Consider the following 26,937-nt stretch of genomic DNA (forward strand, 5'->3'; position numbering starts at 1 on the left):
GCTCCGGCTCCGCCTGTGGGACCGGCCCGGCTCCGACTCTGCCTGTGGATCGGGGGGCGGCTCCGGGGCCGGGTGTGGATCAGAGGGGCGGCACCGGGGCCAGGTGTGGATCAGGGGCCGGGAGCTGGGCTCGGGCCGGGCTGCAGGGGCAACGGGGCGGGTTTAGCCCCAAAGCCCCGCTCGCCCTCCGGACCGGCCGCAGCCGCGGGGCCGGGGCAGTTACGGTCCGTGGGTTGTCCTGCGAGGGGAAGGAGCCTGCAGCTCTTCTTCCTTTGAAGGAAAACCAGCTGGTTCAATAAATCACCTTTTGAAGGAGACCTTTTTAACTTAACTGCGCTGCCCCATCCAGTGTCACAGGCGGGGCAGGGAATGGGTTCAGCGGGGACAGGGACCTGTCACAGCCGGCGACCCTCCCAGCCCTCACACTGCTTCCCTCGGCTGGGGCTTCTCCTTGCTCCCCGGGGACGTGTGTGTGCATTGCAGTCGGACAGCGCAGGAAAAGGGCAATTCTGTCAATTCATACGAGCACCGTTAGTGAGAACCCATTCCATCAGTCACATTTACACCGCGCCGAAACTCCGGGAACCGGGCGCTTCCTAGCCTGCGGGGATCTCCAGCCGTTACCAATCTCTGCTCCGAAGGGTCTCGGTTCTTCTCCTTGTCCACAGGGAACTCCTGCTAACCTTAGCCCAGAGTCCGGCTTTAGATGGCAAAGTGGCCCAAAATAGAAAGCACGCCGTGCGCTGTGTCGTGCGGCTCCTTGGGGACGGGCTGGACCGAGTCCCGCTCGCGGTGCCCTCCGTGCCCGCACACTCCGGCCAAACGGGGCTCTCGCTGCCCGCCGTGCGGGTATGCGGGCACCGGGGTGCCCGTGACCCCCGGGGGAGTGAGCAGAGAGCCACATACCGCAGGGCTCCCCCCGGCCAGCAGCACAGCCGGGCTCTGCTCCCGTCACACAGAGCTGCGTGTTAGGGATTCACACGGCGAATGTCACCACGGGCTGTCTGGAACCTGCCATCTCCCCCATTCTGTTGAATTAGTAATTTTTAAATGAAATATTCATTGTTTCTATTTCTCAAACATCAGTGCACCTGCCAGAGTTTGGCACTGGAGTCCCAGCACCAACACGCTGTGCAGAACAGCCTACCAGAACCAAACCCCAGTGGTGATGTCGGTCCAAGGTTTGCTCCAATTCTTTTTCCTGGAGGAGAACACTTGGCAACTGAAATATGATTCCCTCGCAAAGGCATCTGTTTATGTCCCCTCCTGTGCCAACCCTCCTCAGAGCAGTGCTGGTGAGATGCCAGGTGACTCAGTGGGCTTTGAATGTGTCATCGAGCTGTTTTGAGTCACTATTCCTCTTTTTGGGGTGTTTTTTGTAACCTTACCAACTGTGTATTCCCTATTTGATTTCCTAAAGCACCGTGAGCTGTTGGAGCCTCTGCCCAAAACTGGGGATATTAATTCCACTTGTATAATTAAATAATTATATGCAGACACACTATTCGTATAGATTTATCTGGCAAAAAAACCCTGCATCTGTTCACCTGTGACAATGTGCCAGAGACCTTCAAGACTTCATGATGGTAAAAGTTAAATCTGAAATCTTAATGGAAATCACAGCTTTCTGATCTCAATGTGCAGGGAAACTGCTGACCTGTCTTGCACAGATAAGGCAAAGCATTAAAGTCAGCTGGCTGCTGGTTCTGCTGAAAATCCTTTTTTCAAAGTTCAGTCCAGAGCCATCTGAAGGTACAGGGCAAGCAGGCTTCAGATCAGATGTGGAGGAGCAGAATTTCTCCACGAAAAAATCTTTGGAAAATGAGCTTTTATTGAAAGGCTCCTTCCCCGGTGTGATCCATGGGCAGGAGGAAGTTGCTCAGCACTGAAGGTAAGGGAGAGGATGATCAGATGTCACAAGGACGAGTGCCCTGTTCCCACAGTGCTGTCCCAGTGCTGTGACAGCTCCCCAGGATCCCCTCCTGACTCCGGCTGTGTGGGGAGGCTGCTCCCCCCTCAGAGGGTGGCAAGACACAAAAGCAGCTTTTTCATCTTGAGCCACACAAAAAGCACCAGGAGGAGAACAGGAAGGCTGGAGCAAGCCTGGGATGTGCTGCTGGAGGTCAGTGTGTTTTCCTGCTGGGCTATCATGGATGCTGCAGTCCAGCTTCCCCAATAACACCAAGGCTTCCACAGCTTCTGGCTTTGCTCAAATCCCACCTCAAAGTCTCAAAAATGACATCCTGGGGCTGGGAAGAGGATCTGCTTTGTTGTGCAGCCCCAAAGGGAGCTGTTCTCCTACTCACACAAGAGTCAGCCCACACCCAAACCAGGTGAGGCCCCTGTTGCCCCCCCTGCTTCTCCAAGGGACACCAGAGAGGGTTTAATGCTGCTCACACACAGGTCAGAGGGGCCAGGGAACCCTGAAGGACCAGCACTCTTAAACAGACTTAAAAAATAGAATAAAATGAAAGAGTACTAAAATGGCAGAGGAAAATGTCAGCATAATAATAAAAAAAAAAAGATCTGCAGTACTAAATTGCAAAGTTGTAGAAATTGGCCATTAAATGTTCAAAGCAGCTGAAATGCAATTACAGTAATAGGCATGAATCAGGATAACCCTGGGCTTTGCAATATTTCAATCCAGCTCTACTTTTTCCTTTTTTTTCCTTTTATCTTAACGATATACACATTAACTTATCAAGGACTAATGGAAGTTACAAACCTTGGAATCACAGAATCACAGAATAATGCAGATTGGAAAAGCCCTCCAAGTCTGACCAATTATCCCATTGGCAACTAGACCAGTCACTAAGTGCACATCCATGCATTTTCTGAACATTCCCAGAGATGGCAACCCCACCACTGCCCTGTCCAGGGCTTTACAACCCTTTAATGAAGGAATTATCCCAAAATCCACCCTGCCCCTGCCCTGGCCCAGCCTGAGGCCGTTCCCTCTGCTCCTGTCCCTGTTCCCTGGGAGCACAGCCCGACCCCCCCAGCTGTCCCCTCCTGGCAGGAGCTGTGCAGAGCCACAAGGGCCCCCCTGAGGCTCCTTTGCTCCAGGCTGAGCCCCTTCCCAGCTCCCTCAGCCTCTCCTGGGGCTCCAGCCCCTTCCCAGCTCCGTTCCCTGGCCTGGACACACTGGAGCCCCTCAATGACAATGACACCTTCCACAGCACATCCCTGGCAGCCACACAGCCAAAGGTGTCCATGTTAAACTCTTGACCTGATGGATCCCACAGTAATTTATTAACTATGTCTCCAATTTTCCATCAGGCTCCAATTAACCTCCTCTAAGTTTATTCTTAGCCTAAAGTCTTATTGTAGGATAATTTTTCTTTTGGGCACTAATGAAAGTCACCAGAGGTGACCCAAGATGCTTCTCCCTTGATGCCCTGGTGGCACTGCAGCACCAACAGGAACCCCAGTTCCCATTGCTCCAGGAGGCTGCAGCTACAGCATCCACCTGGCCAGAGGAACCAAGAGCTGCTCAGTCTGGAGTTTTCATGGAGCAAGTTCCTGTGGGTGGGAATTCCCAGCAGGCAGAGCCCTGAGCAGGTTACCAGGCTGTGTCTATAGGAAGGAATTATCACTGCAGATATTCAGCTAAAATAATATCATCTTCTAATGATACTTCAAGCAGCTCCTCTGATCCAACAGCTTCTTGCCCTCTCTTTGCCTGCTGTTTCTCTAATTATCCAAGCTCAGGAGGAAGGTGATTAAGTGCTTATTAAGGAAAATAGATATGGTTTATTATGAAAAGCATTTTTTTCAGGCAGCTTTGTTGTAGCAACACAGCACATGACACAGGTTACAGTTGTGCCAGTTTGCCTTTCCAGAGAAAAGACAGGTTCAGCAGAAAATACTTTCAACCTTTTACTTTTTATCTCATGAAGCAAACAATGTCATGGGATGGTTTGAGTGGGAAGGGACCTTAAAGTTCACTCCATTCCCACCCTGTGCCATGGCAGGGACACCTCCCACTGTCCCAGGCTGCTCCCAGCCCCAATGTCCAGCCTGGCCTTGGGCACTGCCAGGGATCCAGGGGCAGCCCCAGCTGCTCTGGGCACCTGGGCCAGGGCCTGCCCACCCTGCCAGGGAACAATTCCTCATTCCCAATATCCCATCCATCCCTGCCCTCTGGCAGTGGGAGCCATTCCCTGTGTCCTGTCCCTCCATCCCTTGTCCCCAGTCCCTCTGCAGCTCTCCTGGAGCCCCTTTAGGCCCTGCAAGGGGCTCTGAGGTGTCCCTGGAGCCTTCTCCTCTCCAGGTGAGCACCCCCAGCTCTCCCAGCCTGGATCCATAGGAGAAAATGATGAGTCTAACATGAAGCTGTATTAATCTAATAATAATAATCTCATATGGATTATTAGTCCATTAAAGAAAATAATATAAGCATCCATAAACCAAGATTTCTGGACATTCTGCCCACACTGAGCTCCTGGCACATCCTCAATCCCAATGGCTTCATAGGTGGCATCCTTGCAGAGCCAGGCCCAGCCAGTTGTGCTCCTACCTGGAAACACCAAAGCCATTCCCAGTGTTTGCTCAAAAGTGTTGTCTCTGTTCCACTGAATTTGAAGTTCTGAGTCCCCCAAGTGTTCCTGTTTGAGTAGTCCTGTGATAATCATCTTGATGGGCAGCCAAGGCATCGTCCTCACGCTGCTCCCTGCAGTGAAGCGTCACTAATGGCACATCTTGTTGTAAAATGGGGTTATTACAAGACAAAAACATCCTAAAATGAAGCTCTTGCAAAATGTTCTGACCAAAATGATATGTATGTAATAAAAATCTCATTATTTTCAAATTATTCATCTACTTTGCAAGGGAATGAGTCAGAGCATCTGTTTTGGGGCCCCATCAGGATGACTGGCAGTGCCTCTCTCCTGGCACATTTGAATCAGGGGTGGCCCTCAAGCTGTGCTGACCCCAATGTCACCTGCTGCCACTTGGATTGAATGAACAATGGAACAGCACTTGTTGGGTGGGAGCAGGAAGAATGGAAACACCTACACATGGAGGAACACAGTGTAAATACTGTGGTCAGGGTCAGCATTCTTTTCAGGCATTCATCAAAAACTCAGGAGAGTAAAATGAATGAAACATTTAAATATAATAAAATATGTAAACCCAAACAAAATAAGAGAGATGGGGATGAGGAGAGCTGGTTTTGGGTAAAAAAACTGACCAAGGGAGCCAGTTTGGAACCCTGAGAAAGCAAAGTGCCCTGTGTTCCATGGCCTGACTGTTTTTACTGAAGCAGGACTTGGTGTGCTGTTTTTTTAAGACATATCTAACCCTGCCATCAGTTTTTCATCATAACAGAAACAGCCTGTAAATGCCAGGTGCCTCTTGGGGCCACAGGAGAAAAGTGTATTAAAGGGCCCTGAGTGGTAGCAGGGGCAGGAAAGGACCTGGCACACCTTTGGTTTTGCTGTTCCTCCCTGTTCCAGGTGGGGATGGCTCCAGGACTGCAGCCCTGGGCAGGATGGGCACCAGAGCAGCCTCTGGAAAGGTGATCTGAGGGACCAGGGCAGGGTGACCCAGGGCAGGAAGCTCTCACCTCACCACCACCAGGTGCAGATTTTGACACAGCAAATCACTCAGGTGCCATTTGGCCCACAACTGCAGCCCGAGGAATATCTTCCCACACCAGGCACCTCTTTCCTCTCCATAAGAAGCCAGTTGGTAACTCCATGGCTGTGCCCCAAATGGTAAGAACAGTTTGGAAAGGACTCACTGGGCTTTTAGTGTCAGCTGTCAGTGGCAATGGCATCAGGGGACAGCAGCTCTGGGAAGGATGACCCAGAGCCTCGGGACCTGAGCTGCTGGAAGCCCTGGTGTTCTCATGTTTCAGCCCAGACTTCTCATGGCCATCGGATACTTGTTTTCTCATACAGGAACATCACCCTTGCTCTTAAGGGAGATGTGTTTACTGCTGTGTTTACTCCCTAAGTTTCACAAAGAACAACTGTATTCAGGTTTTCTGGCTAAACAAATGATCTCAAGATCCTTGTATAAGAAAAAAAATCAGGATTAGCCTAGAATTACTTTCCAGTCACATTTTAAGTTTGCGTCCCCTGATTAAAAGTGACCAGAGCTGCATGCAGAATTCCAGAGCAGGTTGCAGCAGAGGCTTCTATAATGGCATTAACACTCCCCTTCTCCTGGAAATACCTCTGTGTGTGTGCTTTTTGTCAGATCTGCTTCAGACTGGGAGTTTGTCGTCATCTCGAGATCAACAAATACACCCAGATTTTTCCCTTCTTCTGTCATTTCCAACTGATGAGCTCCCAGCTTGCGGCAGAGATTCTTGTTAGCAATTCCCAAGGGCATGACCTTGTACTTTCCACTATTAAATTTCATCCCATTTCCAGTGTGCCAGCACTCCATGTCATCCAGCTCTTCCAGCAGTACAGCTATTCCTGCTGCACAGCCAGTGCCTCCCAGCTTTGTGCCATCAGCAAATGCCATCAGCTCCCTCCTACCTTTTGTTCCAAGGCCTGTCTGAAAAATATTGTGCAAGAGCAAAGCACACACAGGCCAGGCTGTGGTCCTGGGATCCAGGGAGGTGAGGCTACCTGGGGGAAACATGGGAATCCAGGCACTTTCTGACCATTCTTCCCTTTGTAATCTCACAAATTCCCTTGGTGCATCCACAGCTGGTGCGTGTTTGAGGTGACTTCCCTACCTTTTCCACCTAGCTATCATTTTTATGGACCTGATTTCCACTAATTTACTGAATAAGTTAATGCATCTATTATACATCCATGTCTAGGAAACAATTATCAAGGGTATAATCTTAGTTAAAAGCAATCAATCTTTATGTATGCAAAGACACATCACATTTTTATTTTACATTTTTAAACTTACTTGCCTGTCCCCAACTTTTTCCTTTTTATTTTATATTTTAAGCTTTTAATGCTCTTGAGGTCACACTAACAGGTGTGTTATTTTACTTCCTCCAGCTTAAAACCAGCCAGTGCTTCAGGAGTTCCTCCATAATTCATTACCACCCTCCACATTAAAACCCCTGTACTGGATGAGGGAGGATACACTGCAGGTCCTTCAGGATTCTGGGTTTGGGAACACCTCGTTCCCTGAGCTGTGTGTCAGGTTCTCAGAGGCCTTGCTCTCCCTTTGGGTCCAGTAATTTCCATTTCCATAAAATAATTCTTATCCTTTGCTCTGATCATCATGGAAAATAGAAGTAAAAGTCATTTAACACTGAGCCATGTACTAAAAAATAGCCTGGAACACAAGATGCAGAGAGGTTTGGGACACAAGACACGGAATGTCTCCTTGCACTGTGTGTGACCAGATTGGTAAAGATAAAATGTACAAATATAACAAGCAGCTGGAAGTGCCAGCTTTTCCTGTCACAGGGAGGGCACTGCAGGATTTCCCCCTCTTTAAGGACCAGAAGGAGCACCCAGCAGGTTCTGCTGTACAGGAGCCCCAGGTCTCCAGGATCCAGCTTCCCAAAGTAGGTCACATTTGATCTCCCTCCAGGCACACTGCAAAAGGCAACATTTAACAGGGACTTCTCAAAATTCATATTTTGCTTGCTGATGCTGTCAACACACATCCTTTTCAGCTACAGCTCTACTGGCTCTACATATTTTCATTCCTTTTGGGTGTAAACAGGCCAGGAATCCTGTTTTTCCCTTCAGTTACCTGTATTTCTTCCAAAGTTCCTCTGAAAGTACATATTGACATTCAGATCACATTTGCATTCAGATGATGGCTTGTTGTTGGAAAAAATCCCTTCAGAGGGGCTGATTAACTCCCTTTCAAATGTTTGCTGTCCCTGACCAAGGGAGCCAAACCCGAACACAGCTCACAGTGTGGCTCATATCTGAGTGTGAAGACACAGGCTTCTGTATTTTGCATTGTTCCCTCTGAACGCTTATGCTCCTTGCAGCTTAGACATGACCTAATGACAGACTGAAGTCCATCTGTTACAATGACTAGCCTTGGACTCAGAGGGAGAGTCCTGGGGATAATTTAGGAGTGCATTTTATAGCTACTTGCAAGCATTTCATTTCAGATCAAGGCAAACATGAGGAGCAGGTGGAAATCTCCCGCAAAAGTACAACCTGACCTACATATGGTATTGTAAATTAAAGATACGTATAAAAATAAAACATTAACGATCCATCACAGTTGCAACAAAGCCCAGATATAAATCTTGCTGCTGGAAAGGAGCTCCATTGCACAAGGCTTAGCTAGAGCTTCATTTTGGAACCAGCAGCGTCCCTGCCACCTCCAACACTGCTGCCGCTCTCCAGCTTTCCTGTGTTTTCTGTAGCTTAATGCTCACAGGCCTTTTGCTTTATCTCAGTCTCTCAGTTCCATGTGGTTTTTGGCAGTCCAGCCTCATGCTGGCTCCCAGCTCCCCGTTACCTCATGCTTTAGGAGCCATGGGCTGTGCAGGGTGGCTTGGACAGTGCATGGCCTGGTGGTGTGGGGCCACACATGTTCCCACAGCTGAGCTGAATGTCACCAAAGCAACGCTGGGAACATCAGCCAGAAGAACTTGCACACCAGAATGGCTTCTGTAGATCACAGAATAATCTGAGGCCAGAAGAACTTGCACACCAGAATGGCTTCTGTAGATCACAGAATAATCTGAGGCCAGAAGAACTAGCACACCAGAATGGCTTCTGTAGATCACAGAATAATCTGAGTTCACGAGGATCTTCAAGTCTAAACCTTAAATGAATGGCCCTTACAGGGATTGAACCCACAGCCTTTGTGTTAGTGGCACTGCCCTGACCAACTGAACTAATCCCAGATTATAGTGGAACAGGGTGTTTCTCCAGGGATTTTTGAGGATCCTGAGGAGGATGGATGGCAGTGAGGTGTGGGAACACACACCTCAGCCCCCCTCAGCACACACTTCCACTGTTACCTGACTCACAATACGAGATGGCTGCCAAACCTCTGCTGAGACCCTGCCTGTTCCACAGCCTTGCTCATTCAATGCCAGGCTTATAGACCTCACAGGGGGATAACGGGCAAGTTGGCTTCACAGAATCACAGAACCACAGAATAGCTGGGACCTCTGGAGATCATACAGTCCAACCCCCTGGACATGGTTACCTTGAGCAGGTGACACAGGAATACGTCCAGGGTTTGGATTATTCCAGAGAGGGGGTCTCCATGCCCTCCCTGGGCAGCTGATCCAGTGCTCTGCTCAATGGATAGCTCTTCCTCATGCTGAGATAGAATTTCTTGTGTTTTACTTTATGGCCATTGCTCCTTGTTCTGTCTCTGGGCACCACTGAAAGCAATCTGGTACTATCCTCTGACACCCCTTAGAGATATTTGCACGGATCGATGAGATCCCCTCTGAATTTTCCCTTCTCCAGACTAGCCAGGCCCGGCTCCGGCAGTGTCTGCTCCTCAGGGAGATGCTCAGTCCCTTACTCATTCCTGTCGGCCCTGCCTCCCATGCTCGGAGGGGCCGAGGGATGGCAGCCGCCTCCTGAGGGCACGGCGAGCGCTGAGGCCAGCGGGGCCGCCACGTTACAGATTAGAAAAAACTTTTCACCGTCCGGGCGGTCAGACCTCGGGAAGGGCTGCCCAGGGAGGTGTGGAGGGTGGTGGAGTCACCCTCTCTCGGTGCCTTCGAGAGGCGTCTGCATCTGTCGCTGGGTGATGTGGGGTGGTGATTTAGGGGTTACGGTGACGGTGCTGGGCTGACGGTTGGAAGAGACGAAGTTAAACCAGTAGATGCTCTTAAACCAGTAGATGATCTTCCAGCCTTGGTGGCACCGCGATTCCGTGATTCCCCGATTCCGTGATTCCCTGATTCCGTGACCCCGCGGTCCCCTCAGCGCGGGCCGGGGCCGCCCCCCCCTTTCCTCCCCTCCCCTCAGGGTGGAGGGCGGGAGCGGCGCGCGCCGGCCCCGCCCCGCGGGGGGAGGAGGGAGGAGGCCGCGCGGCCGCCATGTTGTTGTGTCCGTGAGGCGGCGACGGCGGCCCCGAGCCCGCAGCGACCCCGGCCCCGGCAGGACGCCGCGCCCCGGCACGGGCGGGGGCTCCGCGCCATGCCCTGCCCAGCGGTAAGGACCCGCCGGGGTGCCCCTTGTCCTGCAGCGGGGAGGGCCGGCCCGCCGCGCCGGGGCCTGGCGGAGCGCGGCCGCGCTGTCACTGAGGGCCGCACACGCCCCCTCGGCTGCGGGTGAGGGGCGGCGGCGGGGCCGGCACGGCGCCCTCGGCCCCGCTCTGCTTTGCTCCGCTCCGCTCGGCACGGCACGGCCGGCCGGAGGAGGAGAAGGCGGCCCGGCTCCGCGGCCGCGGTGCGGCGGCCTCTCGTCCCCGGGCGAGCGGCGATGCCGGGCGGCCCGGGGCCGGGCCCTGCGCTGCCGGGTTCGAGCGGCCGGGCCAGGGTGGGCTCCCCGGGCCAGAGGGGCTCCTACTGCCCGAGGCCTGCGGGCCTCGCCCGACACTGCCGGCCCCCGCCCCGCCCGTTGGGGTGCACGGTCCTCGCCGAGCCCGGCCGGGGATCGTCCCATACCGCTGGCAGCCGCCGGCCCCTGCTCGGCTGCTCCGGCGCTGGGGCTGTGGTGTCAGCAGAGTTCAGCTGCCCTTATGCGTGCGGCCGAAATTCCTGTTCCTTTTCTAAGTGGGACTTGTTAAGACTTTATATTTCTATGGTTTTGGGGCTTTAATTACGCCTCTTCCCCGTGTTCCTTTTAACAGTCCTGTTCTTTCGCTGGGATGTGAGCAGATGTTGCCCTTCCCCGGTAAGTGCTTTGTCCCACAACGTGGAGTTTAAGTTTGTGCATTGAAGTTGTTCCTGCTCTTGCTCTTTTAGACAATGTTTTCTTGATCAGCAGATGAGACCTGGTGTTTCTTCACAACTTTGTACAGGAAACTGATTTTTTTCCTTTCTGTGCACACTTCCCTTACTGTGGGAAGGTTGGGTGTGAGCTTGTAGCTCTTGCAGACTTCAGGTCTTGTAGGCACTTTTCTGTGTGCTTCACCTGTTTGTTTTCTTGTGTGATGTAGCCATGTGCAATAAAGCTTTCTTTTAGAAGGAAAGAACTTGGCTAGTGAATCATGTCAGGTAGTGCTGAGTGGAAGCACAGCTTGGTTTTCTGGTGAATATAAAAGCATATTTATATTATTTATACTATGAAGGTGAGTCTGCTGGGAAGGGTTGGCAGCGTGACGGAAGGAGCTCTGACAGGTTTGTTGTAGTACCTGTCATGCTCTGAGTTTCAGATAAAGAACTGAGATGCCTTTTGTCTGCTGCTAAAGCATGTGGTATTAGGAAATGAACTTTTTTGGTGGAGATGAAGGAGGTTTTATGAAGGAGTGCTTGTAAACTGGAGGGGAGGAGGCTGACATCTGATACCTGCTTTGCTTCAGCTGTTACTGATTACAGTGGGCTTGAGAGATAGAAGTGGTGCTTTCTTTCCTAGCACAGGAAATACTGGGCTGTAAGTGTTGAAACTTTGTGCAGATAAGTGAAGGCGGGGCGTGAGGTTCTGAAGTGTTTCAGTGACAGGTTCTGTGCCTGCTTTGGAGCTTGGGGAAGGGCAGAGGTGCACCAGCAGTGATATATCTCTGCACTGAAAGGTGCTCTTGTCCCACTTCAGGTTATAGGAATGATAAATGGAGAGCCAGGCTGAATTCTCTCACTGGCAGTGCTATAGGTGCCTATCTGGGGTACTGTTAGTATCTACTGCATCAACTGTCTGCACTTGCAATTATTAAAATATCAATGTTAACCTGCTCAAGGAACAAGCCATGCAACCCACAGATGATACCACAAAAGTGGAATAGGTCAGCTTGATAAGCTCTCATTTCATTTTATTTATTTATTTTCCATAAAAATGGCCATCTGCAGCTGGAGGAGACAGAAATGGAGCCTGCCCAGGCTTCTGAAATAGAGGCTACAATATTTTATCTCAGATCTCATTCCACCTACATGCAAGCCAGGATGATGGAGAGAAGTATGTTGTCAGCTTGCAGGAGTAGGAGGAACGTGGCTGTGCAGTGCTTTGCTGGCAAGTAACCTGGAAAAAAGGAGTAACTTAGGAGAAGGGGATCTTTGGGCTGCTGGAGTAACAGGCAGGAGCCTGGCAGGTCTGATGGGCCAGGGAAGAGGAATTGTCTCTGTGGAGGAGGAACTGCCTTGGCATCCAGCATGGAGCTTGAGATCCTTCACCTGCACAGCTCAAAGGGCTGTGAAGGCTGTTCCTGCTCTGGTGGCTTCCTACTGGGAATTGTAACTGGATACAACAGGATAGGGCTCTTCCAGTTGGTGTGGATGATGTCTTCAGAGCACGTGACTCCAAACAGCCAGATTAGTGCTTATCAAATCCTGTGAACCAGAATGAAACCCCCAGATACTTAAACATGCCTGTGTTTTATAGTAGCTTTCACTGGCTGAATGAAAGCAATGTCATGTTTCTCTCAAAATAACCTGTTAGGTACTGAATGGCCTCAGAAATAACTGCAACTGTTCTGCATTTGTCTCCAGCCTGAGTAGCTGGTGGTGTACAGATCTGCCTGTGACATCCCATGTGGGTTTGAAACTCTGAGAAATGAGCTTCATGTCTTGGAACTTCAGCCCTCTTCTAGATATTGGTGCTGTAACTTCCCAGTGCTGTCAGGAGAACTTTAGGGATATGCTTAGGGCTCAGTTTGTGCTGTAATTCCTGTGAAGAACTGGATTGTTTAAAGGCAAGTATATCTGTCTTCGTGGTGCTTCAGAATTTCAGGGCGACTGAGTGGTTTGCTTGAAAGACCTCAAAGTGAAGTTGGTGACAGAGTGAAGACCTAAAAGTGAAGTCAGTGGCAACTGAATTATTGGAAATACTGGCATTTTACTGGAGCTGTTTACTATGCCCAGCAAAGAGCTGGAGCCCTCAGCTCCTGCTGCCTTCCAGCTTCTACCTTGGATGCCTTACCCCCAAACATTGCTGTGTACATTGCAAACGTGTCAGCTGCTTGTGGGATGGGCAGAGGTCACAAACCACAGCCTCCTTTGGTGTCAACTGGCCTTATTTGGAGAGCAGCTTTAGCAAAACAGCCCCAACTTTGTCTCTTGGCTTTGAGCAGCTGAGAAGCACTGACAGAATGGACTTGGTACCACAGAAGGATAGACTGGAGCGTGAGTCTCCCTGACTTGTTCCCCTCACCTGCTTCATAGTTTCTGGTAGTGGTGTCAGGGAGGTGAGCCCCAGCTGGCTGTAGGTTTTCCAGGGGCAATGTGTCATCCCTTAAGGAAGGCCTCGAGTCCATCCCTGCTGCTCAGAGCCACAGGGAGGAATGAGTCTGTAGTAGCAGGGAAGAACTGCAGCGTGATCTTGTTGCAAGCAGTGGTATCTCTGACATTGAGTGTGTTACGAGGTGTCAGGTTGTGCTGCTCTGAGCCTCAGGTGCTCTGTTCTCCTTCAGGAAGTCCCAGTGTGCACCTGGAAGTGAGGCTTGGGCCTGCAGAGCCATGCAAAGTGAGCTGGGGAGGAAGGGAGGGAGGGAAACAGGCGACTTTCTGGAATGTTGGTTGAAATGGAAAAGCTGTTTCTGGAGTTGTGGGTGTCCAGCAGGAAGCACTGTTTGTAAAGGCTTCACCTAAAACACAGTTGCTGATGCCTGGCTTTGGTTTGTCTTCTGAAGCTCCTCAGACTTGGAATCTTCAGGTGGAGTCTGGAAAGCAGCAGTTGTTTTGACTGTGAGTGTGGCTGCAGGTTAAGCTGGTAACTGGATCAGTGCTCTGTAGGACTTCTGGGGCAGCTGGATCCTTCAGAGGCACTGCTCCTCCTCATGGGTATCAATGCTGAAAATAGTTGCAACAAGGTAACCATGGTAAGATCCATCTGGAAGTTTTTTTGGAATTTGTGTGTGCACATGCCTGAGTGTGGCAGCTAATGGCATTGTAATAGCTGTCATGGTGGTGGTGGAACTCTTCCAGACTGATAAGGAAGGGGGGAAAGCCCAGGCTCTACAAAAGACTTCCTAAATAGGGTGTTCTTGGCCTTCCTTGGGGGAGCTGGATTTCAGAAGACTTGAGCTGGTTGTTCCTTGTTCAGGGATACTGTAACTAAACTTATCCAAGCTGCTGTATTGAATTATTGCCATTTCTGAAAAATTATTACCTTGAGCAAGACTGCAGTGGAAGTTGATTTTGGAGTAGTAAATCCATTATTTTTCCTCTTGATTAGGAATGCAGTGAAGAGCTGTAAAGCAGCATTGGTGGGCTGGCTTGGGGGCAGGCAGTTGTACATAACCACTCATGCCAGTAATGAAATGTGTCCTCAGGAACACAAGCAGATAGATCCTAAGCAGTATCAGCCCTCTTTTTAAAGAGAAATTGAACCAAAATGCTGAATTGGAAATACTTCAAAATGCAACTTTGCAGCTGGGTGTTAGTTGAAGGAGGGCAGAACATCAAAGGAACTGAGGCTTGGAGGAGCCCTGGGAGGTGACAAGCAAAGCAAGTTGTTCTTTGCCTTGCTCAGCACATCTGGCTGTTGTTTGCAGCATTCATTGTGATGGGCTGACAAACCACGATGGAAATGGGGCTGGGCTTGCTGCAGAGAGCTTCATCCCAGGGGCTGCTGGGGCTGATGCTGTCCCTGCCTTCTGTGGCAGTGCTTGTTCACCACCTGATTCTGCAGCGTGCAGGGGATCAGCTTCAGAGTTGATTGTGTGTCTGGTGAAGCCTTAGAACCCAGTGCTGGATGAGCTTAGCTGGGGCAGTTATCCTGTCACCTGTGGAATCTGCTTGAAGCTGGAATGAAATCAGAAACTTGGTGTTAGTCCCTGGCCACTTGGGAAGAGCTGGGCTTTCCAAAGGGCAGCCAGAACAGAGCAGCCCCTGACTGGGGGGTGTTCTTCAGAGCCATAACAGGGAATGTTCAAGCTTTGGGCTTCTGGGACTGGACAGCAGGGAAGGCTGCCATGAGGCTCAGAGCTTCCAGAGCATGGTCTAGAAGGCATGTGGGAAAGATTGTATTCTGTTACTTTGATATTTAACTATCTTTTTCCATCCTGTGTGTGTTGATCTCAAGCTGTGTGTTCTGTGCTCCCCTCCTTTCAATTTTATTCCAAAAACTCCTACATCATCTTCAGAGTGACCTTGTCTGGGGTTAATTTCAGAACTGAAGTTCTTCTTTACTGGGCCTATCTCTAGCACATATACCAGATTTAACCTCTCAGGTCCTGCTTGGTTTAGCCCTTACTGAGATAGGAATTGAAAAAGACTTTTCCCACTCTAATTTCTGCTGCCTACTTTTCAAGTGGACATCGTTGTCCCAGTAACTTTGCTTGCTGGATGTGTTTCTCCCTTCACACCAGCCCATGGCTAAGACTTCTACCACAGGCTCTTGTACCCTATTTCAAGAAAGATTTTCATCAGGGAAAAGCAGTGAAAATGGTATAAATCTTTCTTTAACTGAGATTTCTGAAAACAAAGTAGCATGAAATAAATCTCTAGGGTGCCTGTCTGTATGATGAAGTCTTTTGTATATACAAGTCTAATAGTCTCTAAGTATTTTGGATTGTTCTGGTACTCTGAGGTTTAGTTTCTGGAACATGTAATCAGTATGGGGGGAAGTAATACACCAGGTTGAATTTGTGGAGGAAGGCTGCTGCATTGCCATAATTAAGTCTTTGTAGTTTTTCTTTCGAATACCAGAGATTTGTGCACTGGTATAGACATTATTTATAGAAACTCTGGTAGAACAGTTTTGTGTTGCCCTTTTGTGGGCCTCATTTGCTTCTCCAAGTTTGGGACTGCAAACGAGGGCTGTAATCAAAGCATTAATTCTGTGGTGTTACCTGAAAGGACAAATAAAAATAGTTTCTTTTCCCCTGTACTTTTAAAGGGGGGTTTTGACTTCTCTATCAGCCAGGAAAAGGCAGATTCCTGACAAAATGAGACTTGTTTTCTCCAATGCTGCTTTTTCTGCTGGTGGAAGTGCCTGGGGGGAGCTGCTGCCAGGCACCTGAGGGAGGAGAGGGCAGAAATCCTGTCTGTGTAGTTGACATGGAGTCAGTGAAGACAAGATGCTCTTGGTTGGCTCCCTGAGTGTCCTTGGAGAGCAGAGCAAAGGCAGGATTGACTGCAGGGCACCTCCCCAGCTCACCCTGAGGGCAGCCTCTCACACAGGGCTCATGTGCATCATAAGACTCGCAGGCCCTGTGAGTCTGACTCCTCAGTTCCTCTGAGGTTTGACTGTTCTGGGCAAGTAGGATTCGGATTTTTTGGGGGTTCTGTACAGTGGTGGCAGGATTTCAGAAAACAGATGGAAAATCAGATCTTCCCTTGAGTATCTTCCCTGTCATGTAGAGTTTAGCACTGTCTAGGTCAAGGGTAGACTACCAGAATACTGATTTTTGGTTTTTCAGTTGCTAGGAATAGGAGTTGAAAGTGCTGAAGAGTTGAGTGAAACTGAAGGGTGGATTAAAGAAATTGTAACAACAAGAGTGAGGACACAGAGATTAAGAACAATTTATTTAAACTGTACTGCTGGAACTATGGCTGTGGAGTGTTAATACCTTCCACATCCTACACAAGATGCTGCCTGAGTAAAGGAACTTCAGGTGCTTTTGAAGTGAGGCCTCAGTTTTGTACAGGAGATGTCAGAAGGATCCAGTCTAGCACTGATTCACCATTTAGCTCTGTCCTGTCACTCTCATGGTATCACTGTGTCCATTCAAAATGAGTTTAAGTCCAAGGCTACTCATGGAAGTGGCTGCCACTAGGTCTGGCATTGGTGGAAAGTTTCCTTGGTATTTCTAGGCTTGGAATTGGTGGAAAGCATTTCCCTGGGATGTTCTCTGCAGCAGTTAGGGGGGGCCAGCAGCCTGGCTGTCCCTGCTCCCCCTGGGAGTGGATGAGGACAGGAGGGAGCCGTGGCTGTGGCTGGCTGACCTCATCTCTGGGAGCCATAATTGACCTCAATGTGTACCTGGGGAAGCTTTGCTGTTCATTGCTATCATGGAGACTTCAGCACACAGAGATGAGCTGCTGGGAAGTTGTGCTTGATGCATCCTGGTTGGCCTGGAGACCTTTGCTTGGAGACCTTTCCACTCCTAGTGCTGCATGTGCTGCAGCTGGACCTGTCTGGAGTTTCACCTGCATCCAGCAGCCTTTGGTGTCTTCTCCAACTAAAACTGCTGTTGTCAAAGCTGACTTCTGCTCTTCTGTGGGTCTCTAAGTTCAGGCTTTTCAAATACTTGTCTGTCCCCTGACAAAGAGCAGATGAGCCAAAATTAGAGGCAGTGAGAAGAAAACTCACCTGCCATATCACAGAGTGGCTTGGCTTGGAATTTAATGTGAGGACATTTCTGAACTCTCTGCAGCCAGGTTGCTGTGGTCTGACAGAGTAGAAACACCTCTCTTTGAAGTGTTTTGACCTGATAGCTTTGATTTTTTTTTATTGTTATATTTGAATTTTCTTTTTTTCCTTTTTATTCACTTCTGAGAACAAATACTTAGTGTAGCATAGGCATGGTTGAACTTTTGATCCAAGAAACCTGACTAAAATGTCTAAGCAGATTGCATTTCTAGATTATTTTGATTATTTTCCTTTAATAAATGGAAGCTTGAAAGCAAGTGAAGTGTACTTAATGTAAACTTGCAAATTTACTGCCATTGCCTGCAGAACTTTTCTTTCCATCTAAACACTGTGCATGGTTTTTTAAGAGCGGATAAGCTTTCCATCAAATTAATGACTAATCCTTATCAAACAAGTGTTCATCTTTACAATTAGAGAACAGGAATGCTTAATTGTGTGCTGATTGGTGAACATACTAGTCATGAGTACATTTGAGAATTCAGATTCTTCATTTTCTCTCACTGCTGGTAGCAGGAATTTGCTGTGAACAGGGCATTATATTCTGGTTGGATACCCATTATAATTAAATTATCATCTTTGTCTATGTTCAGTGAACCTTTCTTTGAGTAACTTCCAAAAGAATGCACCTTTTTGCACTTTGGGAAAATCTGAACTCTCTGAGGAAAAAGGAGGAAGATGGAACAAGGTAAATATTTTGAGGTCTGCTCAGCTTTCCTTGTAGGTTTGGCTGGTGGATTATGGTCAAGGCACAGTTGTGTTCTAATGCAGAGTACAATAGCTTGCTTGTTTTCTTTTACTTTGGGCTGGAATCTCTTAATCCCTTCAGACTCAAGCATGAGTATCACATGATTTGGAGGTGTTTGGTTAGTGTGCTTCACTGCTGCAGAGCATCCCTGGACGTAACAGATGAGTAAATTGGGGCTGCACAGAGAAGCCCCATGGAAATTTTCAGTTTTGGAGATCCATGGCCAAGGCTTTAGTATTTTAGGCTGGGTTGTGTTCTGGCAAAGCCATGTGGTCAGTTAGACTTGGCAGTAAGGAAAGAGGTCAGATACCTGCTCTAAAATTCCAAATTCATTATAAAAAGGATTCCAGCTTCAATGTACTGACACTGTACCTGAGTGTTCAGTATCCTACAGTGTTCAAATCATTACAAGGGAATTTGGGGCAAAACCTCCTGGTAGGAAAACTGGTGGTACAGCTAATTGTGGGTCCTTCTTTGAGAGTCTGTGACCACATGGGGCATCAGTGGGTACAGAACTGTGGAAGTAACACGCAGAAACCCTTGTTAAAGTAAACGAATAATAAATATTCATTAAGAGTGAATTTCAAAAAGCAGTAGCTCCCTGTATAGCTGTCTAATGGTACCAGTGTGCCTGGTCACTGTCATGTTGCTTTCCCCCCTTTCAGTTCTGCAGGGTTTAGTAGCTGGAACCAAAATGCCTTGCACTTGTCAAACTGGAATTTTTGCTTTTAATGATAGGCTAAGGGTGACTGCTAAACACTGACCTGGGGAGAGGAGTGGGCAAGGGGTTTTCTACAATTGCATAGGATTCCCTAAAGTGCTGCAATATGGTAATGAACTGAGGATGGCAAAAATATTCCAGTGAGTTAGAAAATGTTGGTCTTGACTCTTGGTGCTGCCTTTGCAGAATTTGGTGTGTTAAGCACAAGATCAAGGCAGTGGCTTCAGTCCCTGGTTCTACCTGCAGCTGGAGCCAGCTGCCTCCCAAGGTGTTCCACTGCATCAGAAGAATTGCAGAGCTAATTGGGCCACTGGAATCGTGGTGACTCTATACTTAGCTCATTACTCCAGGCAAATTATCCTTTCCTTCTGCAGTGTTGACTGGCAGGCTGGGGAGCTGTCTCGCTTTCCATTGCTGGGCATTCCAACTCCTCTGCAGTGTTCTCATTGCTCAGGCACTTCTTCCTGTGAGCTCTTGAGGGGCTGGCAATAGCTGGGCAGCACAAGGCTCTAAGGGTGAGTTCTGGAGTAGTTCACTGAGGAGTCAGCAGTGCCAAACCTGCTGTTGTAATCAGCAGGGAGTAGGAAGCAGTCTGGAAACCTGCTTGGTGCTCTGCTTACCTGTAGAGGGTGGTTGGATTCATCACTGCCACTGCTGATGCCTGAGCTGGGTGGGTCTGGTGGAGTCAGCCTGGCGAGTTGTGGACAAAGAGTTTTGCTTCATTTGACAAGTGTAAGACTGGTATAGCAAAGACAATAAGAGCTATTTCTTGCTCTCTCTGTGGAGCGTGGATTTTTCCTGAGCTGTTTGTGCACGGTCCCGGCTGTGCTGCCCTCCTTGCAGGGTCACACCCAGAGAGCAGCCCCATTAACACTAATGGTGCTGTTGCATCATGTCCCAGCCCGCCGTGCTCCCATTCAGCACTCAGGTATGAAGACTTTTCCTCTTGCATAAGGCACCTTGATTTGCTTGGGTCGGGGAGGAAGCACTTGGCAGCTCCCTAAAGAGTAAGTTCCAGGCTGCTGGGCCCTGTAGCTTATTTTCCTAAACATTAGGATTTCAAGTTACTGTCCAGCTTTCTAAACTGTATGAATGCCTGAGGCTGGACCACTGCTCACAGAGGCAGGGCTTACCTGAGCAGCCCTTGCTGGATGCAGATCCTTTCCTGCTTCTAGCTTGCTTCTCTCTCCTAGACCCAAATTATTTGCTATTCAAAGCAGAGACCTAGTAGGGCTAAGCTTCATGTATTTGAACATATTTCAAGATTTCAGGATTGCAATATGGCTTAATCTACTTTGTCTCCTTTCAATTTCTAAGTATTTCTAACTACTGGTGCATTTTTTTTTCTGGTTCTTCCAACAAAATTCAGCTTTTAGTCTCATTGTTGACCCTTACTGCCATGTGTCAATCCCAGCAGATCAAATTGTGTAGTAGTTAAGAAATTATTTTTCTGTAAATATAGGTCTAATAATGTATATTGAGTTAAAGTGACTTCATGAAGGCAAGGAGTGGTCAATTAGAACTTCCCTTTCCAAAGAAATTGGTCTGAACTGACTCGGATCCTGAAAAGGACAAGAAAAGACTGAATGTTTTTGTGTAAGAAATGAGCAGAGAGGAGAATCTGGTTTAGCCTACAGCTTAAAGAAAGGCCTGATGCCAAAACCTGATTTATGTGCTTCAATTCCACAATTTTTATGCTGCTTCTTGCCAAGACAATTAAAGAATTCCTCGAGCTGATCTGAATTTCCAGGCTGGGTTTGGAAGGGGATAGCCACTTCTGCAGGTGCAGAGAACACTCCAGTCTCTTCAGGTAGGCTGATGAGTCTTGGTGGTTTCATTGCTGACATATTTGATTTTCAGGAGTCTGGAGATGGGATTGTGGAGCACATTTGTGGTGCACTTGCAGGTGTAGCCAGCTGGTGTTTTGCTGCTTGTGAAAGGTCAACTTTTAAGCTTCCATGGATTGATTCCCAGTAAACTTTAAACTGGTGTTGCAGCACCTGTTTTCTAGAGCTTCAAAACTCCTGTTTGACTCTGGAAAATTTAGGAGGAAGAACTCAGGTCCCTGTGTGGGGTTGCTGTTCTTAAGATCTGCTTAACTATTTGTAAAGAATTAAAATGTGGAAGGTGAAGGAATACCCTGGGGTCAGTTCAGAGAGGGCTTGTGCAGCTGTGTGAAGATAACTTTGGTAGGAGAGCCCCATGCATCCATCATGCCTGCAAAAGAAAACACAACCAGCACCTTGACTGAATAGCAATTAGTCAGGTTGTGCCATTGTGTTCTCCCCTGGGTCACCCTTTGGTGAGTGTTGTTGAAAGACTTGACTTAGCAGAGTTTGTACATGTTGAAACAAATTTGATGGCTTGAAACTTGTCTGAAGAATCTGTTGCTTGTTAGGTCACTCCCAAAGGGCCGTGACCCCTACAATTCATGACTTGGTTACTTTGATTTTTTTGTTTTTAATAACATTTTAACTAGAGTTCAGAGATTAAACAGAAACTGGGAGTTTATTGCCTATAAGAATGTGAAAGAGAAAGTGTGAACCTTCCTGTGGAGCTGGGAATCCATAGATCATACTGGGTGAGTGACAGCTCAGCCTCTACATGGAATTCAGAGCATCTTTGCCTTGTTATAAAAAGCTTGTTGCCTGGTGCTGATCTGTTCCTCCAACACCAAGCTTTTTGTAACCTTTAAACTCCAAGTACAGGGTAAGAATTTATCCTGTTAAAACCTGCATTTGTTTGAAGAGTTAACTCCTGCTTGTTCACCTCTGTCCTACATCTCTAGATCTCAGTTATTTAAATACCAAGGTGTGTGTCACTCAAAACCTACCTACCCAGTGAGTTCTTCTTTACCAGAAAAGTAAATGAGACCTGGAGTGAGCAAGCAGCTGTGCCTGTCTTGCTGCAACTTTCTCATTCTTCAGTTCTGCTTATGGAACTGCTAAATCAGGATTTAGGAGTTGGTCTGCTGGTGAGTTTTTGTGAAATCCTGGAAATTTCTTGAAATATTTGAGATGACTGTCTATCACTTATCTTGAAGTGATAGATTTTACATTGTGTCTGATGGCAATTTTAAGGGTGTGCTTCTTGGGGAGGAATGGGGAAAAGTCCTTACAAATGTCTCATCTACACAAAATAGGCTGAATGAATGCTCTGCCATATGCTGGAATATCTTAGAAATGGAGTAGGTTGGGTGGAAGGGTCTGAAGGCTTCAACTCTGAAGAAGGAATGAATGTTTTAGTTTGTCTAGTTAGGTGTGTCCTGCTTTGAAGCCTCACTGAATTTTCAAGTGAAGAAGTAGCAGATGAGTTTGGTGTTACACACTAGGCTTGAATTATATAATTTTTTAGTACTTTGACATAGCTTGCTGCAAACCTTTTACAGAACTGCTGCTCTAGCTGAGCATCACAATTCCAGTGTTGTTCTTTCTCTTCTTTCCAGTGCTTGAACTCCTTGTCACCAGTGCCAGAGTGACAGTGCTCCTTGCAGACCCGTTTGAGGTGGAATCTGCAGCTCCACCTGTGTTGTGTCAGCCTGTTGCCTGTTCAGAGTTTAACAGGCACTCTTAGTGCTGTGCTTAGCATGGCTGCACTCATACTCTGAAAGGGTTTTAACCCTTAACCAGGCTTGCTGCAAGTGAAACATTTAACAAGTATTTTTGCAGTTCTTTGCTGTGTTTCTGTGGTAAAAGGGTACCTGTGCTGATGGTGCTGGCTTAGAACAGCCTTCACTTGGCACAGAGCTGTCAAGGATTTCAAATTATCCTTCAAAAATGCAGCCCTGAAATCGTTGTGTATCTGAGATATTGCTTCAGATGTACTTGAGATTTCTGTAGGAAGTGGAAGCAGATGCATTCCTTTTCCTCAGAACTTTTATTAATTGTTAACTGAAGTAGTTGAATTGCTGGGTTTTATTTGTGGTAAGATTTGATATGTTGCTTGATAAACGTTCATGTGTTTTTGCACAGATTGTGCTTACTCCTTGTGGTTTTTGGAGTAGTGGGTTGTTGGATTTGTGGATTTAAGATGCTTATGTGTTTAATTCAGCAGTGAGAACTAATGCACTGAAACTTCATCCTGGAGAGTTACTTAGTAACGGTGTTTGTCCCTGAGCTGCAAAAAATAATGCTAAGGAAATTAGCAAGGTTCAATGGAAATTGTACAAAGCACAAATGTATCTATTTCAGAGCCTGTGCTAGAGATAATAAAGCCTTCAGTGGTTCCTGTGCTCAGGCACAGACTCCTCTTCCCCTATAGAATCAGGACTTGCAGTTCTTGTCTCTGAGCTCCACTGGAGCCTGGCTGTGAGCAGAGCGATTGCCCTGAGCTGCCCGTGCAGCCCCAAGGTGTGATCCCCCAGCTCTCCAGGGAGGGCAGAGCATGGCTGGCTGTGCTGCCTGGAGCTGCTGCAGAGCACCGGCACCCCCTCCCCTGCCCGGGATTACATATCCGGCTGGGAGGTGAGGCCACTCTGCCAGACACTTCATCTACTTTGGATTTGTCAGCATCTCAAAGACACAGACAAAAAGCACTTTGTCCTGGCTGCTCTGGAAGACTGACACTTGAAGGGCTCTTTGCATTGTCTATTCAGTGGTGCTGGAGCACTGCTCTGCACTGAGCACATTGTTGTGTGGCAGTCACTCCTCTGGGCAGTTTGCAGCTCTCCTGAGCATCTCAGAGCAGCAGCTTCACATGAGGCACTTGTTTGAGCAGCTCCAAGGTCAGCCTCAGGAGACTTCCATGGCAACTGGTGCCCTTCAGCACAGTCAGGCTGTGCCAGGGCTGACTGCTGCCCTCATCCCCCGGCTGCTGGAGCTCCTGCCCCTCACTGCAGTGACAGCACACTCTCACTGCAAGTACTTCTTCATCACTGCTGAAGAAGCTCCAGAGGATCTCTGGAGATGTGGTGGTCTCTCCAGAGAATAATTTGTGCTTATTTATGCTCTATTGCTGAGATAATCTGACAGAATATTCTGGAAATGTTGCAATCTATGGTCCCGTCTTTTATGCTGTATTGCTGAGATAATTTGACAGAATATTCTGGAAATGCTGCGATCTATGGTCCAGTGTTTTTTTAAATATTATAATAAACCTTTATTCAGAGCTTATTCCAAGTGCCAAGATACAGGACAAAAGCCTGAGTCTTTACCTCACTGTACAGTTTTCCTGTGGCCATTTTCTGAAGCTGTGATTGTCAGGGCTCTTAATTTTTCATATGTATGAGAGCTGTGTGAGAATTTCCCTAATACTTGCAGGTGATCATGAAGTATTTGGTTTATCTTTGCATAGTTGAGCTTGGTTTCCTACTATTTATTCCATGCTGTTTAGGTTTCTGTTTGCATTTACCTCAGTTAAACAATAATAATTAACTCAAAGCATTGAACTGATGCAATTATCATATTGGGAGAACAAACCAGTAACCATAATGCAATAAGCATTATTGCAACTTCCTGGTAATGAAAATTCCAGTAGCAGAGTACTTGATTTAATTTTTAAGCTTTGAGAAAATAGTGGTTGTGATAAAATGACTTTATAACTGACTTTCACTTAGGCAGCTGCTTAATGTTAGGAAAAAGCTTGGGGTGTGAGGAAGAGCTTTGTTAATAGAGGGAATGTCTGAGCTCTTGTTCACATTTGAACCCCTGTAGTGTTTGTAGTTATATTTTTAAATGACTGATGCTTCCCCAGACAGTCTGCATGACATTGTTTACTCCCTTCTAGTGAATCTTAAGTGTTTTTAAGCTGGAAACTGTGGAGTTAAAGTTGGATATTGCTGCCCTGTTCTCCCACCAGACCACGCAGCTGAATCAAGTGTGTGTCTGTCTCCTGGAGTGTGGTGAAAATAGGTAAGAGCTGCTCACTGAGGGATAGAATGTGGGACTGCTGAAAAGAGGCAATTTCTGACACAAAATCTGCCTGTTGGTGAGGAGAATCTGCCTTAAGGTCCCAGGGGCAGTTTGTGTATGCAGCTGCTGTGGACATGGCACTGAGGATGCTTCCAGGAGAGACCAGTCACTCTTGGCTGTGCGTGGCTTTGGCAGTTCCTTGGCAGGAGAGGCTGGTGAACCAGCCCAGCTGTAGGAGGAGCACAGCTGCAGCCTCTGAAGGGCCTGCTGAGCAGCCCTGAAGAACTTGGATGTGTTGTGTAAGGACAGCTCTGACTCAGTGGGGAATGCAGGCACGTGGTTCAGCTCCAGCAGTATCAGTGCACAAGGCAGAATGAGAGCTCCCAGCCTCAGCAGTGAGGGCAGCAGTTCAATCCCATTGCCCTCTTAGGTGGCATCACAGCTCAGAAACGTGGTTCCTGTCCCCTTCTGTGTCTTAGTGCACTGAGTGTTGGGTGTTGGGGCCCTGTGTGCTCTGCTGAGCACCTGAGGGCTGAGCGGGCACTGCTTGCTGGGTGACACCTCAGGCTGCCTCAGAGGCTCAGCCATTCTGCACACAGAGGCTCCTCACAGGGCCAGGCTGCTCCACACCAGCTCAGAAGTTTCTCACATGACAGAAGCTTGCTCCAAAGTCAGCCTTTCTTAGTTTGTTGCTGAATTTTCTATTGGTTTTACAGATACTGCCATGAGATTTGTATCTTAAGTATTGGTATTTTGAGCAGTTATTGAAGAATTGAAGTTGAATGCTTGTGGAACAACAGTGGGTTTGCAGGCAGGGATACATTAACAGTATCTTGGAATTGAACTATAGAATTAACAGGGCCTTCTAAATATACTGCAGCATTGCACTCCTGCCAGTGATTGTGATGCCAGGCCTGGACTATGAATACATCCTCCATGTGCACACTCGTGAGAATGACAGGACAGCACGTGCTACATTTGGAGATAGTGTTTCTTTCCATTTGATAAGGAGTGTGGCAGGATTGTCCTTTGCTTCTGAGTGTTACACACACTTGGTGTTCTGGGACTGTCCAGGAGTGAGTGCAAGCAGCAGGGTATGGGAAAATCTTTCCCTTGAATGAGAATTTCTGCAGTTCATGCAGAGAAATCTGCTTCTGCTGGGCCTTTCACTGGCTATGACCTGTCAGGGAGATCTGGTTTTCTGTCTGCATGAGAAGTCCATTATTTAACTTTGGTCTTCCAGGCCTTCCAGTTTTTCTTCTTGCTTAGTTTTTAGCTTGTGTAGTAGTTTATTCTTCATTGGGTAGGTTGTTAGAGGGGAACACCTGGTAAATAATACTTGTAGGCTCTGTAATGAATTGGTGTGAGCTGTTCAAATGTCTGCTGCTTTCTTACTCCTGACTGCTCCTCCTAGTGTGAAGGAAGTATGGGGGTGTTCTGGACAGCAAGGAACAGGTGTCCTGAGAGCCAGACTATCCAAAGGGCACTGCCAGGCATAGCTGCCCTGGTAGCAGTGAGGATGGACTTCACAGTGGGGAAATCAATAAAATACCAGCTCTGAACACCTTCTGAAGCTCCTGGTCTTTTAAACATGCAAACTCTTCAGGCAGTCTAGAGCTGGTTTGTTATTGCAGGCAAATGGAGACCTGAAGGACACTTTGGACTTTCTTGGAGTTGCTCTCCTCCCTAGCTGCACTAGCAGGAGATGTGTGTTTTCCACAGAGCAGTGAACATTTACTTGTAGCCACAATGCATCAAGTTCTATAGTGAAAAGTGTTAGTTGAACTAAAAGTGGGAGGGAGGCAGCCTGGAATGCCAAAAGATGGGATTGCCAATGACTGATGAAGGATCTATACCTTGCTTCAGACTTCCCTTTCAGTGGGTCCTGGGGTTCTGATGGAGTTTAATAGACAGGTTGACTTAGTAGCAGAGACAAATGATGGTGACTTGCAGTGGGGTTGACACTGTAAAGAGGAAATGTGAAGAGCTGACATGCTCTTAGTGCCCTGATTCCCATACCTGTGCATGGCCTGTACATTAAATGTGGGCTGCTGGAACCTCTCCCTTCTGTGGGAGCAGAGTGAGAGACTCAGTTCCTCACTGCTGCTGCTGGAATCCTGATCTCTCCTGGAGCAGCTTTGCAGCTCTGGGAGCAGCACTGCTGTAGCAGTTGAGTGAGCACTGGAAGCCTGAGTAAGTACCACTGGCTGTTTCTCAAGTCTGACATCACATCCAAGAATTAGATGGCTCTCTCTCACCATGGGGATAATGAAATAATTCCTACTGTGTTATTCA

General features: G+C 47.9%; 1 protein-coding gene across 6 annotated transcripts in view; it reads left to right on the plus strand.

Moving 5' to 3' along the window:
- The first annotated feature begins 9,918 nt into the window (after nucleotides 1-9,918).
- Nucleotides 9,919-26,937, plus strand: part of MTMR3 (myotubularin related protein 3) — a 76,633-nt gene continuing 59,614 nt past the window's right edge. For 5 of the 6 annotated variants that reach the window (XM_071445751.1, XM_071445756.1, XM_071445754.1 and 2 more), the window contains exon 1: nucleotides 9,919-10,073. The gene's annotated coding sequence lies outside the window, so the exon portion shown is untranslated. Of the gene's footprint in view, nucleotides 10,074-10,713; nucleotides 10,758-26,937 lie in introns of all 6 variants that reach the window. The other variant, XM_071445752.1, reaches the window with a different exon arrangement.

This window comes from Agelaius tricolor, unplaced genomic scaffold (genome assembly GCF_023055355.1).
Source record: "Agelaius tricolor isolate 1412-34295 unplaced genomic scaffold, bAgeTri1.0.p SCAF_20, whole genome shotgun sequence".
Taxonomy (NCBI): Eukaryota; Metazoa; Chordata; class Aves; order Passeriformes; family Icteridae; genus Agelaius; species Agelaius tricolor.